This window comes from Bubalus kerabau, chromosome 5, assembly GCF_029407905.1.
Source record: "Bubalus kerabau isolate K-KA32 ecotype Philippines breed swamp buffalo chromosome 5, PCC_UOA_SB_1v2, whole genome shotgun sequence".
Classification (NCBI taxonomy): domain Eukaryota; kingdom Metazoa; phylum Chordata; class Mammalia; order Artiodactyla; family Bovidae; genus Bubalus; species Bubalus kerabau.
The window spans coordinates 44216951-44232330 of record NC_073628.1 but is presented as its reverse complement, the minus strand read 5'-3'; the positions used below and the strand labels follow the sequence as shown (position 1 = coordinate 44232330).

The following is a 15380-nucleotide window of genomic DNA, read 5'->3' as shown; positions in this document are numbered from 1 at the left end:
GGAATGGATATCCACTCCAGTATTCTTGCCTGGAGAATTCCATGGACAGAGGAGCCTGTCAGGCTACAGTCAACCAGGTCACAAAGAGTCAGACATGGCTGAACAGCTAACACTTTCACTTTCACACTTTTTGATGTGCATGCCTTCAGAAATGAATCAAACCCCAACATTTGCAAAATAATATCATGATTTGCATAACAATTTCTGTCAGATTATGGCACTCAACACAAAGAATCAAGGCGCAAATTATTTTAACACCAGCTTCTAGATACTGTTTATCCCCAGCTCCTGGCACTATATTTTCCAAGGTAAAAACCATAGTAATAGAAGTTCCTCATGGACTCAAGTGTTACAAAGTTAGTAACACTAACCGTTGCAACATCTCACCTAGTTTAAAAATTCTGATCAATATTTGCCCAGTTTGTTACCTTCTCTCCTAAAACAACCATAGGACTAACTCTGGTCCCTAAAACCCTGTATCAATCTTCTAATTCCCATCTATGGAGGCACTAATGAGCCTCTTCTCATACCTACACCTTCCCCCCATCCCTAACAGTAACCTGATTTTCATGGTTATTGCTTCCTTTCTTTTCTCCTCTCTATATTCACACCACCTAAGTACATAACCTTAAACACAACAGTGTCTAGATCAGTCAAGAACACTGAACTGTATATAAATGGATTTAAACAGCATGCACTTGTTTTGCAGAGAACTATGTTTCTAATGCCCCATCCATGTTGCTCTGTGTAGTTGCAGTCTGTTCTTTATCATTGCTGTCTAGCACTCCACTTTACTCTCACTGGACACTGGGGTCTCTTCCAGTTTCCTACTACATACTATTTGTATAAACATTATTACACACATGTCTGGTGCATGGGCCCACACCTCACTGCTGGATACATACCTAGGATAGAATTGCTGAGAACTTGGAATAGAAAAACAAGATAACTTCCACCAATAAAGATATAGTCTTATAAAGGAGGCAAGTATACTAGGGTATACCAAATTTAACCAACCAAGATATCATGGAAGTCAAAAGATGAGCAGCAAATGTTGGCCAGAATGTAGACAAGAATTCTCATCCCTTACTGGTGGGAGTATAAATTGGCACTCCACATTGGAAATATTTTGGCATTATCTAATGACGTTAAAGATATGTGTGTCCCCATGACCCAGTAATCTAGTCTGCCTGGAATACTGCTGGACTACATTTCCCAGCCCCCTTTGAAACTGGAGAAAGAGGGCACATAATTGAGTTCTGGTTTTAGGAGTATGAGTAAGTAGTAATATGTGCCATTTCCAGTACTGGGCATAAAAACCTTACATACGAGGTTCTCTATGCTTCTTTCCCCACACTTCTGACTATGAAAATCAACTGTGGTTAAAGAGTATATAAAAGCTTAGAAAAAGACAGTGGGATTAAGCCACGAAGCTATGTCCACTGCATTCATGAAAATGTAACTAAGTGGCTCAACCCATTTGCAAATTACTTTTGATCACTAGGCTGATTATCTGTCTGACATCACTGTGTTTACTATATGCATAGCTTCAAAAAGATTGCAACCCATTCAACAAATCTCAAGTGAAAAACGGTGTATCAGGCACTGGGTTTGGTGATAAGGAAACCAAGTTGAATATGACATAGGACTACCATCAAGATGCTCATATTAGTGGAATGGAGGACAGAGAAATAATTGACTAAATTTAATAGAGTGGGGTGCGGGCCCTTGGAGAAGTAGGAGGAGCTGGGAGGAAACCCAGACTCCTGCCATCTTGGGGCTCAGCCATCTGCATGAAGAAGACAGGGGCAGCAAGAAGGGCACAGGATCCGACAAGAAGTTTTAGGGAGAGTGATGGGAGAGGAGGAATGAGTAGGGTAGAAGGAAAGACTTTCTAAACTAAATAAAGAGGAAAGGTTAAGAACTGGCCTGGAAAAAAAAGGGGAGGGGGTGGAGGGGGAGGTGGAAAGAGATGAGAAGGGCATTCTGACAAAGAGAACAGAACATAGAGACCCAGACCACGAGAGAGGATGGTGCAGGATGGAATCTGCAAGTACAGTAGGAGCTCTGTAACAGACGTTTGCTTAAACAGCTAGTGGGTTTGGCTGGGGCTCTCCATTTCCTGTAACATAAAATGCCCATGGCACTAATGCCCATGGCACCCAAATGCCCATAGCCAGCGGGCTGCTCTCAGTTTATCTGCTCGTTCTGCATCCTTCAGTTGAGTGGTGTAATAATACCAAGAATCAGTTTGTCCATATCTCCATCCGTTCATCCTGGTTGTACTTATCACTGCAATTAAATCATTTCATTAAATCCTGTTTAAAAGTACAAACTTCCTGCCTGAAAAGGAAGAGAGTTGTTGTTTCTATGGAAACTAAGTTAAAGACTTCGGGAAAATCTGAAAAATGTGGGGGAGAAACATCCATAAAAGATACAGGAAGAAAAAAAAAAAGATACAGGAAGAAATCATTTAAAAATACAGAAGGATGATAAGCTTCGATTGATTTTTCAAGTGTCCTTAGGATCTTTGTCCACTTTAAAGGAATCGGTGCAGGAAACTGTAGGCAATGCAGTACAGCTCAGGCTTCTGCAAGAAAGATATTAATGACATGAAACTCCAAGCTTGTAGGGCAGAGGTCATCATCTGCGCTTTGCAGATAAGAAAAGCGAAGCTCACGCTAGATGATCTTGACAGATCTTGTTTTAGGTAAATGAGCAGAGCGTTCAAGGTACATTGTGCCTCCTTAATGCCCTCCTTAAAGAACTTTTAAAACTGTCAACTTATTGCAATGCTTGGCACAAAATGTGATTAATAAATAATCATTATTATTATAAAAATAGCTAATGTTTCTTGAGCACTTATCAGGTACCAAAGTGAGTGCTAAAATCTGCACTGTTTTACTTAATGTTATAATAATCTGATAAGGATGGTGTTATCATAACTTTCAGTTTATAGATTAGAAAGCTGAGGCTTGGAGAGGTTCATAACCCAAGGTGATCTGTCTGCAAACCCAGGCTCCCCAGCCTCAGGTAATACCACTCCCTTCCTGACTCCTCCTGACATCTGTCTGTGGATGCCTCTCCTAAGTTATATTGTGATTATTCTCTGCTGTTTCTTGCGTCTCCAAAACTCACTCCATACTGGAGTGTCCTGGTGGGTTATAATTAGGCCCTGCAGCGTGCCAACTGGGCCAGAGGTGGTTCTCATCCTTCCCCCTCACCTCCAGCGTCAAGGCCTTAGCCATCTGCCATGCAGCCAGGGAGCCTGAGATTTGCTCTTGCTTGAGGGAGTGAGCCTGTAGGAGGCTGCCTCAAAAAGACCCTGCTCAGAGAAGATTCAGGCCACATGCTTGGCCCCGACACCCCTGGCACCTCAGCATCTAGCTGCCGGCGTCTGGGAGCTTCGTTTATCGATTGCTCAAAGCAGGCAACAAAGCCGTGTCTGAAGACTCCGGCTCACCAAGGGAGGGCACGCTCTCCAGTCTAGACAGGACAGCCAGTGTCAGCCAGGCTGAGTCTCCTCGCGGAGGCGCTGCCCCAGCCCCATAGTCACGTCAGGGAGACGGAGAGCCCTGGAGACGCGACCTCTGTCCTGTTCACCTCGGGACCCAGACCTGTCACCAGCAGGACCGAGCTCAAGGCCAGACGTAGGAACCTGGAAAGAAAGTCAGACTATGGGATCCGGAAGGGAACTTGATCATGATCAAGTCCAAGCCTGTTGTTCACAGACGGGCTGGCTCTCACTTCATGTTACCTGCTTAACCTGCTTCCAACACTTGGGTCTCAGACTTGACGCTGTCAGCTTCCTTCAAGAAGCCTTCCCTGACTCTTCAAGTTTAGGGACGGATCTCCTGATAAGCACGCCCCTAGTTCCTACGCTCTCCCTAACCCTGTTTCTTATTTTTGTCTGCATGCAGACCTCTCCCTAGACTTGAAGTTAGTCCTGCTCATGGGCTGTAGCCTAGCTCCTAGGACAGGGCCAGTAAACACTTGCCAAAGAATGAGGAAGCGACCTGCTCTATTAGCGCAGGGGAGCTGGGACGTAGGACTCAATGTGTGAAGTTGACTCACAGCGTCCACTTTCCATCCAGCCTCAAGGTTCCTGACTACTTCCTCAGCACCACGAAAATCCTTTCAGACCTCTGTCTGCCCAGAGACTCCAAGGTGTCCTACACAGACAGGCCTTTCCTGGGATGACAGTCACTTCCCTGGGTCCCTGGGTGGGCTTTCTCTAGCTGCGGTGAGTGCGGTCTACTCTTCTGTTGCAGAACACGGGCTTCTCACTGCAGTGGTTTCTCTCGTTGCAGAGCATGGGTTCAGCAGTTGCAGCTCACAGGATTTAGAGGGCTGGCTCAGGAGTTGTGCACAGGGTTAGTTGTCCCGAGGCATGTGGGATCTTCCCAGACCAGGGAGGGATCAAACTGTTCCCTGCATTGGCAGACAGATTCTTTGCTACTGAGCCACCAGGGAAGTCCCATTCAATCTTAACAGGAAACCCCAGGCGGGTCAGGAAGCTGTTCCCACCCACCTCTCACTTTACCGGAGGAGGTCAAAGGCAGAGACATATGTTTGATTGACTGTAGGTGGATAGAAAGCAGAGACAGATTTATGCAATTAAAAAAGAAGGCACACTTTGCATGGGGAAGTGTTTTTGAACATTTTGAACTTCACATTCACCAAAGCCTTTTTTCAAGGGGCATCTCATCAACAAGGATAAATGACCTTCCATATCACTGCTTTGAAAAGGCTTTTAAGGAAATGTATGATTTCAATTAAAATGAGAAAATTTGGATGAGTTGCTAAGAAACAGGACACTTTCTGAGTCCATAAGAGATTGTGCCAATAACTTCTGGTTATACATGGGTTTCCTTGGAAACAATTCCTGGGAATTCTCAAGTATTAAAACTGAGCAAGAATAAAGTCTTCATAATAGATGGAGATGGGGGCAGTTAAAAAAAAATTGCTAATAGAGCAAATGCACCAACTATAAAGGTAAGACGTGCCTGTAAAAAAGGATACTTAAAGATAATACCCTCAATCTGTTCTCTGCTCTTTATTCTGCTTTTTATATATATATAGATAGATAAAAAAGTGATCCATGTTCCTGGAAAAATAACTCTAACAGTAAGGAAGAGAGAGAGCTGTTCTTGTCCCCCTTTACTTCTGGGACCTATCCTCAGAATTAGTCACTAGCTTCTTAGGTGTTCCTCGAGATTTCTTTGTAGACACCTACATGGATATCTATATCTTTATTTTATACAAATGAAAATTATATATCTCTTTCACAGACTTGTGATTTTTTTTTTTCTACACAAGATGTCTCAGAGACATTTTCATGCCAGGACATAGAGATCTGCTTCCGTCTCCTTGACATCTGTGCTCCAGTCTGGGCAATGCTGAAATAAAATATATTTAACCCATTCTTTAACACTGAGTTACAGTGTCTCTGTTGTTTGGTTATTGCAAACAATGTATCAATAAACAGTCCTGTGTATTAATATATCTTTGCAGACATAGGAACATTTAGCTTTTAGGTAAATTCCTTAAAATAAAATAGCTAAGTCAAATTTCATATGCTTATTTCTAATAATGTTTTAAAAATTACCCTCCAAATCTGTTGCACTAATTTATTCTCCCACCAACAGCAGAAGGATTCTAACTTCAGGCCCCACTCCTGTCTTTAAGCAACACTGGGTATCATGGAACCTAAAGGTCTATGTCAATCTGACAGGAGAAAACATCTCACCTGTTACATTTGGCATTTCCTTTATTTTGAATGATATTACATCTTTTTATATGTTTATTGTTCACTGACATTTCCCCGTATATAGATTGTCTGTTTGTGGTCTTTTGCTCACTTTTCTGTTCAATTTTGTTTTTCTTATCGATGCTTAAGCATCTTCTGGGCTTCCCTGGTGGCTCAGACTGTAAAGAATCTGCCTGCCACTTAGGAGACCTGGGCTCTATCCCTGGGTCGGGAAGATCCCCTGGAGGAGAACCTGGCAACCCACTCCAGTATTCTTGCCTGGAGAATCCCCAAGGACAGAGGAGCGTGCTGAGCTTAAAGTCCATGAGGTCGCAAAGAGTCAGACATGACTGAGGGAATAAGCACAAGCATCCTTTGCTTACTGAGAAAATTAGCCCTTTATGGTTTCAAATATTTGTTTGCTTTCTTTTCTTTGAACAAAAATATCAGTTCTTCCAGCCCTCAGGGGGTTATTATAAGCCTCAGTTAACATTTAATTTCCAAATACATGGGGTTTTTAAAGTAACAAAAAATTTAAAAAGACAATATGTATGAAAGTGTTTATACTGATGCAAGGTCCTAACCAATGTATATTGGTTTTCTTGATTTGTTCTCATTAGCAGAGCAGGAGGGTCTGTTGGGAAAGGCACACACTGAAGAATCCAGCTCAAACTGTAGCTCTGACCCCTGCTCACCAGATTCCACCATCACCCCCTCCCAACTTCTTACCATCAAAAACATCTCCAGACCTTGCCAACTATCTTTCAGGAACAAAAGCGCCCCCAGCTGAAAACTAATGTTCTAACCCCACTCGCACCTTCTCCCCTCAAAGCAGGTTTAATGTTCTCAGCCTTACTGGACCTAATTCTACTCAAGCGACTCTGACATTATGTGAACATTTGCTGCCAGTCTGTCTTTCCCATCAAACTGTGGAATACCCGAGAACAAACACTGTGCCTTTGATCCCTTTATCCTTTGGTCTTTGATCAGTTTCTGGAACAGGGAAAATGCTCAGTGAACATCAGATAAAGATACGAAATAGAATAGCAATGCAGAAATGAAGAGTTGTTTCCTAAACCTGGTTGTACATTATAGTCACCTGATGATATTTTTAAAATACAAATTCTTAGCTATACGCCCAGATTCCTGAGTCAGTATGTTAGGGAATAAAAACCCAGGAATATTTACTATTTAAATTCTGGGGTGATTCTAATGCAGGTGATCTACAGCAAGATCTGATCTAGAAGAAAAACAGCAGTGACCAACCTTTAATATCGCTGCAGACCAGCTCACAGGGCTCACCTACATCCCTGAAAAGAGCTAAAACATTCCTCCATGGAAATCCTTCTGCCTGAAATCGTAAATAATTATTTTATAAGGTAAGTAGAGAAGTTGCCAAAGAAGAACAGAGCTGATGATATCATGCTCCCTGATTTCAAACTATACTACAAGCCTGCAGCCGTCAAAGGAGCATGGTGAATATGCGCATGCTAGGTTGCTTCAGTCGTGTCTGACTCCTTGCGGCCCCATGGACTGTAGCTGCCAGGCTCCTCTGTCCATGGGATTCTCCAGGCAAGAATACTAGTGTGGGTTGCCATGCCCTCATCCAGAGGATCTTCCCTACCCAGGGGTTGAACCCATGGGTTCTTATATCTCCTGCATTGGCAGGCAGGTTCTTTACCACTAGCACCACCTGGGAAACCCAAGAGTAAGGTACTGGCACAAAAACATACACGTAAATTAATGCAACAGAGTAGAGAGCCCAGAGGAGAACCCACACTTGTACAGGCAATCTGCAACAAAGGAGGTAAGAATATACCATGGGGAAAAGACAACTTTTTCAATAAATGATGTTGGAAAAACTGGACAGCTGCATGCAAAAGAATCAAGTTGGACTATGCTCTCACACCGTGCACAAAAATAAATTCAAATTTTAAAAAGACTGAAAAGTAAGACCTTTTAGAAAAAAAAAACATAGACAGTATGCTCGTTCACATTGGTCTTAGTAATACTCTTTTGGATGTATCTCCTCAGGCAAGAGAGTGAAACCAAAATAAAACAAATGAAATTATATTAAACTAAAAAGACTTGCTTGCAGTATCTTTGTATGGTGACATATTGTAATTAGACTTATGGTGGTGGCTATCATTTTGAAATGTACAGAAATATACAATCACTATACTGTGTAATCGGAGAAGGCGATGGCACCCCACTCCAGTACTTTTGCCTAGAAAAGCCCATGGACAGAGGAGCCTGGTAGGCTGCAGTCCATGGGGTCGCTATGAGTCGGACACGACCAAGCGACTTCCCTTTCACTTTTCACTTTCACACATTGGAGAAGGAAATGGCAACCCACTCCAGTGTTCTTGCCTGGAGAATCCCAGGGACGGGGGAGCCTGGTGGGCTGCCATCTATGGGGTCCCACAGAGTCGGACACGACTGAAGTGCCTTAGCAGCAGCAGCAGCAGCATACTGTATAATAGGAACCAACACAGTGTTGTTTTAGGTCAATTATACTTTCAATACAGATCCACTCATAGAAAAAGAGATTGGATTTGTGGTTACCAGAGGTGGGGGTGGCGAGAAAGAGAGTTGGATGAAGGTGGTCAAAATGCACAAACTTCCAGTTGTAAGAAAACAATACTGGAGACATAACATACAACATAAAGATAATTAACAGTGATGTATGTTATACATGAAAACTGTTAGGAAAGAAAGTCCTAAGAGATCTCATCACAAGAAAAAAATTTTTAACTTCTATAATGTATATCTATATGAGATGAGAGATGACTAAATTTGCAGGAATCATTCCATGATATATATAAGTCAAATCATAATGTACACCTTTAACGTATATGGTGCTGTATGTCAATTACACCTGGATAAAACTGAAAGAAAAAAAATTTTTTTAAGTTCCAAAGAAGCTTCCAGAAAAGGCATGGAGTGCTTCTGCATGTAGTTAGAACAAACCCTCCAGCCAGAACAGTATACAAAATTAACAAAAACACTCCCTTCTGAGACAGAGCATCTGGTCTACCTTGATTTCCTACTCCCATGGCCCACTGATGGCCAGCAGAGCCCTGCCCCTCGACCTCCAGGGACCACAGGCAGCTCCTTCCTTGGGAAGCACACTCATTCTCAGTAGCCTTTCCTTCCAACAGAACTGGAAGAATTTTGTGGTGGAGGATAGAGAGTCAGTTTGCTTTTAAAGAAGTGGTTAAGAGCTAGGGGCGAACAGCTGTGTCATTTGTAAAGTATTCCCCATACAAAGCAATGCTTAAAATACATTTAAGACTGATAGAGATGAGGCTGCTGAAAAATCTCTTTGTAAGGGGTCTGCAGAGGTCAGGCCTGAAAGAATGACAGAAAGTCAGGCCAGAAAGTCATCAGGAGGCAGGGCAGTGGGGCTGGAACTAGATTAGGAAGTTGACAGGATTGAAAAGAACACTGTCATTCACCCTGCCCTGGCCAGAGGCGAGGAATTGTTAACAGGGTGGAGCCCTGTCTGCAGTCTGAGCCAGCAGGAAGTCCTCTCTCTCTGCCACTGTGGGGACCAGCGTCTCCAGCATCTTTAATGATGCTGTTATAGTCTGAAAGCTAGGGCTCTGTCATGGCAAATAGATGGGGAAACAGTGGAAACAGTGGCAGACTTTATTCTGGGGGGCTCCAAAATCACTGCAGATGGTGACTGCAGCCATGAAATTAAAAGACACTTGCTCCTTGGAAGAAAAGTTATGACCAAACTAGACAGCATATTAAAAAGTAGAGACATTACTTTGCTAACAAAGGTCCATCTAGTCAAGGCTATGGTTTTTCCAGTAGTCATGTATGGATGTAAGAGTTGGACTATAAAGAAAGCTGAGCATCAAAGAATTGATGCTTTTGAACTGTGGTGTTGGAGAAGACTCTTGAGAGTTCCTTGGACTGCAAGGAGATCCAACCAGTCCATCCTAAAGGAAATCAGTCCTGAATATTCATTGGAAGGACTGATGCTGAAGCTGAAACTCCAATACTTTTTTGGCCACCTGATGTGAAGAACTGACTCATTTGAAAAGACCCTGATGCTGGGAAAGATTGAAGGTGGGAGGAGAAGGGGACGACAGAGGATGAAATGGTTGGATGGCATCATTGACTCGATGGACATGAGTTTGAATTAGCTCCAGGAGTTGGTGATGGACAGGGAATCCAGGCATGCTGCAGTCCATGGGTCGCAAAGAGTTGGACACAACTGAGTGACTGAACTGAACTGAACTGAGGGCTCTGTCAGAATGCTCTTTAGTCTACAATGTCTATATTAGTTTGCCGGGGCTGCTGTAACAAAGTACCCCAGACTGGGTGGCTTTGTTAGGGGAAACACTGACAGAAACTACCCTCCCTGGCTGGGCAAGCTAGTCGCCACTTGCATGAGTTATTTTAGAACAGGGGGTCCTGGTAAGGAACTCAGAACTAACAAGTGATCACCGACTTGAAGAATCTGGGAAAGGTCAAAAGGAGAGGAGAGGCCAGTCCACATGTCTAACCAACCTCCCAGAGTCCTCCTCGCTGGAATCCATCTTGGCTGAGAGATGCACACAAAGCCAGGAAGGACCTGAGTCAGATTGATGGGCCAGAGACAAGCTGGAAACTAATCCCATCACCCAAACCCAAGACTGCGAGCCTCGTGGCAGAGCAGTCCTCCCGGCTCCCTCACCCTCCTGCTCTCTGCCAGGGTGCCCCTTCCCAGTGAAGTCTCTTGCTTTGTCAGCATGTGCGTCTCCTCAGATAGTTCATTTCTGAGTGTTAGACAAGAGCCCACTCTCCGGCCCTGAAAGGAGTCCCCCTTCCTGCAGCAGCTTCAACAGCAGAAAAACGCCTTTGCTCACAGTCCTGGAGGCTGGACGTCTGAGATCAGGAGTCAGCAGGGTTGGCTCCTTCTGACAGCTGTGAGGAAAGGCCCGACACTGGAGTTTCTCCTTGGCTGTAGAGGGGCCACCTTCCCCCTGTGGCTCCTCACATCGTTGTCCTCTGTACGGATCTGCCTCCAAGTTTCCCCTTTTTCATCAATGAGATTGGATTATGGTTCGTCCTAACGACCTCGGGCTTCCCTGGTGGCTCAGATGGTAAAGAATCCTCCTGCAATGCGGGAGACCTGGATTCGATCCCTGGGTTGGGAAGATCCCCTGGAGAAGGTAACCACTACCCACTCCAGTATTCTTGCCTGGAGAATCCCATGGACAGAGGAGTCTGGTGGGCTACAGTCCATGGGGTCACAAAGAGTCGGACATGACTGAGTGACTAAGCAGACAGTTAATGACCTCATTTGAATTGATTGCTTCTGAAAAGACCAGAGGATGAGATGGTTGGATGGCATCACCGACTCAATGGACATGAGTCTGAGTAAACTCCGGAAGTTGGTGATGGACAGGGAGGCCTGGCGTGCTGCAGTCCATGGGGTCACAAAGAGTCAGACACGACTGAGGAACTGAACTAAGGCTGAGAAAAGATCCTGTGTCCAAATAAAGTCACATTGTGAAGTATTGGGAGCTAGAATTTCAATACAAGAATTTCTGGAAGTGGGGCATAGAGTCAACCCATAACAATTGCGTCTCCCTCTATCAACCTATTGTCACTTCTCACCTCCTGCATGCCCCCGCCATTCTCTTCTTCCCTGTAGGCCCCTCAACTCTTTCTGTGTGACACCCCGAGAAACCTGGGGAATCTGTCTCATTTCACCAAAATGACTTATTGCAGATTAGGAAGATCATGTGCTCTTGGAGAAAATAGAGCTGGGTTGGAATCTTGGTTCTAAGCTATAAGAACCGTGTGCCTAGGACAAGTTACTCAACCTCTCTGGGCCCCTGTTTCTTTGTTTCGTGGTAAAGAGGTACCTGCTGAGCCACGTCTTGAAACCATGGCCAGTTATTTCTGCATCTGGAAGTGACAGCCAGGAGTCACCACGGAGCAAATTTTGATCTTGAGGAAACAATAACTAAAATGGCCTATTTGAGTCTGCAAATACAAGGTAGTTAGCATCTACTTCCCTGGGAAGAGAGTATGGGACATTTATGGCCCAGATCAGGCTTCTGACCATACCTCAGGGTGTGTTTTTGACAGTACCTCTTAGGTCTTAGAGACCTAAGAAAAAGAAGAGCACATTTTCATAGCTCCAAGAAGGATCCTCGGCATAAATGACTAGAAACTCCACCCCTCCTTTTCAGATATAAAGCAAGACTTCTCAAACTATCAGGAGTAAATGACCTTTCTTTTTAGATTCCAATCCGTCATATGTACATGTTTTTGGAAAACACAATCAAAATGTATTGTTAAAATGCGAAATAAAAAAGACAAAATGCAAGCCACAGTTTTTTTAGTATTAGATTCGACAGACATAAAACTAACTCTGTAAAGTTGCTATACAGTGTTTCTAGATGCTTTACTGTCAACTTCTAAATATTTATTTTTCAGCTAATAATGAAAAGTTCATTGACAAGCCAAAGCCAAACACCATACTTTGACTAATACCACTATAATGTATAAAAAGGGCTTCTTCAGCCTCCATTGTGGAAAACCCAAGGCAACCATCCATAGGGGGCAGGGGGTAATTACTGTTGTAATATTAAGAATGCAATATAGAGCTTCAGATGTTCAAAATAAGTTTTTCTCATCCACAGCAAGAAAATAGACTTGACAGTCAAACTTTATCAGGAGAAGAATGTCTGAGTCCGTGTGTGTATTCTCAGTCACTTCAGTCCTGTCCAACTCTTTGTGACCCTATGGACTGTGGCCCGCCAGGCTCCTCTGTCCACGGGATTCTCCAGGTGAGAATATTGGAGTGGGTTGCTATGCCCTCCTCCAGGGGATCCTCCTCCAGGGGATAGAACCCACGTCTCCTGTGTCTCCTACATTGTAGGTGGATCCTCTTCTGCTGAGCCACTGGGGAAGCCCCAAGAGAAGAATAGAGTAGCTTAAAATTGTCCCTTTCCACCTTTAAAATATCAAGATACAAGCATGGAATATGAGATCAGTTTTGCTTTATGCCCTGAGTGAGGAAAATGTAGTCCACCTCTCACATACGTATGGATATTATTATTAATATTTAATATCAGAGTATTAATAGAAATAACACCTTTCATATGTTTGATGATGAACAACTCACAAAGGATTTTCACATCTGATGCACATTTATGTCTCACTTTCTCTAAAGTCATATTTTTATTCCCATTTTACAGATAAAGAAACTGAGACAAGAACAGAATCAGGACACGATCATCTTACCCTGATATGGAGGTAAGGTGAGGTATATTCTAAGGAGTTCCAATGGGACGAGTTCTGTGCAGATTATGCCTGGGGGCAGAGCACAGGGCTCAGTGGTAGGATGGAGACCTCCCATCTCAGAGTCGTTCTCGGTCATCATCACTTCACCATCAGCATTAGCCACCATCGACTTGATCACGTACTGGGAGACAAATGGGAGAGCAGGAAATAAGACAAGGGTCTTGCCCTCAAGAATCTTACAACCTGTGCGTGATTTTAGGCAATTAGCTGAGTGTCAGTTTTCTCAACTACAAATTGGGATAATTGTCTACCTCCAAGTATTTCTGTAGATTTAATGATAAAATGCACATAAAGTGCTTAACACAGCGAAAACACACACTAAGTGTCCCTTAACAACTTGGATTTAGTCTTATATCAATTGGCCAAATATACATCTCTTTTGCTACACTGAATGACAAATCATCTATATCCACGCCTTCATGTCTTTGAAATGCTTACGTTTTCATGTATATTAGAAAAAAATCACTAAATTAAGAGTTCTATCACTGCACGAAAGAATAACCAAATCTCCACCCAAAAGGAGGACTCTAGAGAAACAGCAAGAACACATGCCTGGAGCATCTTGGTAGCACATCTTTCCACCATGCGCTTTTGGCAAGTTTAGATCAAGCTCCATTTTCCGCTCCGTGTTTGCAGCGACAGGTTTTGCTGGAAGCAAGAGATAGCGGCTCCTTACTTGTTCCCACCATGGAGCCTGGGACAGCCTGTGGGGAATGAGGGACTGACGATGATAAGAGAATCTGTGTCTCAGGGAGAAGCCAATTGAAAAGCCAAACCAGACAGACACCTTGGCTGAGATGGAAATACACACGTGCGGCAGAAAAGCGGACATTGTGGGAAACTGGAGTCAAGGGAGGAGCCACAGGGATGTTCCTGGAGACTGGGCTCTGTGCCAGGAAGGCACAGAAGGCCAGAAGGCCCCTGAAGACGACTCAGCAGGCCAGCTCTGCTGGCAGCAGAGAAGGACAGGCTCCCCTGGCCAGAGCCCCTCGGCCAGGAGTCCCTGTGCGAATCCCCTCCCAGCCCCTAGCCTAAGCTCCTCTCACATTGTACATGGTGCCCTTCCTTCCATTGCACCACTTTCTGCAGTCTGGGGCAAGATAACAAACACCCTGTAAGTGCCTGAGCCCCTCGGGTGATTCTAACACTTTCCAGGCTTCCCACCACTGCCCTTACAAAGAATCCATTGCAACGTCTTTTTAGTGTGAACCATCAAATTGGTCCTTCGGGTGAGGACACAGACAGTAGCTCTTGGCCCTGAGAAGTCAGGGGGAAGAAGGCAGGCGCTGGGTGCGAGCAGAGATGGAGAGCACGGGCTTGATCCCACCCCTCCTTTCTTTCTTCAGACAGAGAAGGTGTGAGTCCCCTTGGACACATCTTCAAGTTTCCCCCTCATATTGTTTTCTTCCTCTCCAAGTTTGCCTTAGTTTCATGGTAACATAACCCCACCCTAATGAAGTCAGTTTGCCCTGCCTTCAGGAGAGGAAGAGTGATCGAGAGGAAAGATGTCTTTCTGAGTATCAGCAAAGCTGGATTCAATGTCAGGCTCTGGGGCTAACTGGCCGTGACTTTCAGCTGGTCTTTTTTCACTCTCTGGGCTCAAGGAGGGCTGAACAGGGGACTCTATGGTCATCTAATCTGGCCCTGCCACAGAATTGGTGTGCATGTGAGCGTAACTGTTGTAAGAACATTTAAACAAATGTTTAAGTGTACAGCACAGCATCACTGGGCTTTCCTGGTGGCTCAGTGGTTAAAAAAAAAAAATCTGCCTGCCAGAGCAGGAGACTTGGGGTCCATCCCTGGGTTGGGAAGATCCCCTGAAGAAGGAAATGGCAACCCGTTCCAGTATTCTTGCGTCGAGAATCCCATGGACCAAGGAACTTGGTGGGCTACAGGGCATAGAATCGCAAAAAGTTGGACACGACTGAGCGACTAAACAACATCATTAACTTTAGGCACAATGTTTGTGGTTTTGCCAGTCAGCCCATCCATTCCACTTTAGAGATCAGAGGTCCTGCAGGCGGAGCACTTCCTGCCCACCGCTCCCAGATGGAGTCCTCTCAGAATCCCAACCTGCCCGCAGACCCTCCAGTGATGAGCTGGATTGGGAGCCTGAAGCGGGGTAGTCCTTCCACCACTAGGTGTCACTGTCCTACCTTAAACACCCCTCCTGACGTAGGGAAAGACTGAAGGCGGGAGGAGAGGGGGACGACAGAGCATGAGATGGCTGGATGGCATCACCGACTCAATGGACATGAGTTTTGGTGAGCTCTGGGAGTTGGTGATGGACAGGGAGGCCTGGCGTGCTGTGGTCCAT

The 15380-nt window shown here is 44.5% G+C and overlaps 1 long non-coding RNA gene across 1 annotated transcript; it reads left to right on the top strand.

Moving 5' to 3' along the window:
- The first annotated feature begins 2387 nt into the window (after positions 1 to 2387).
- On the top strand, positions 2388 to 13946 carry LOC129653834 (uncharacterized). Its single transcript, XR_008715229.1, has 4 exons — positions 2388 to 3033; positions 6968 to 7128; positions 12958 to 13015; positions 13815 to 13946. It is a non-coding gene; the product is annotated as an uncharacterized LOC129653834 (long non-coding RNA).
- The last annotated feature ends 1434 nt before the right edge of the window (positions 13947 to 15380 follow it).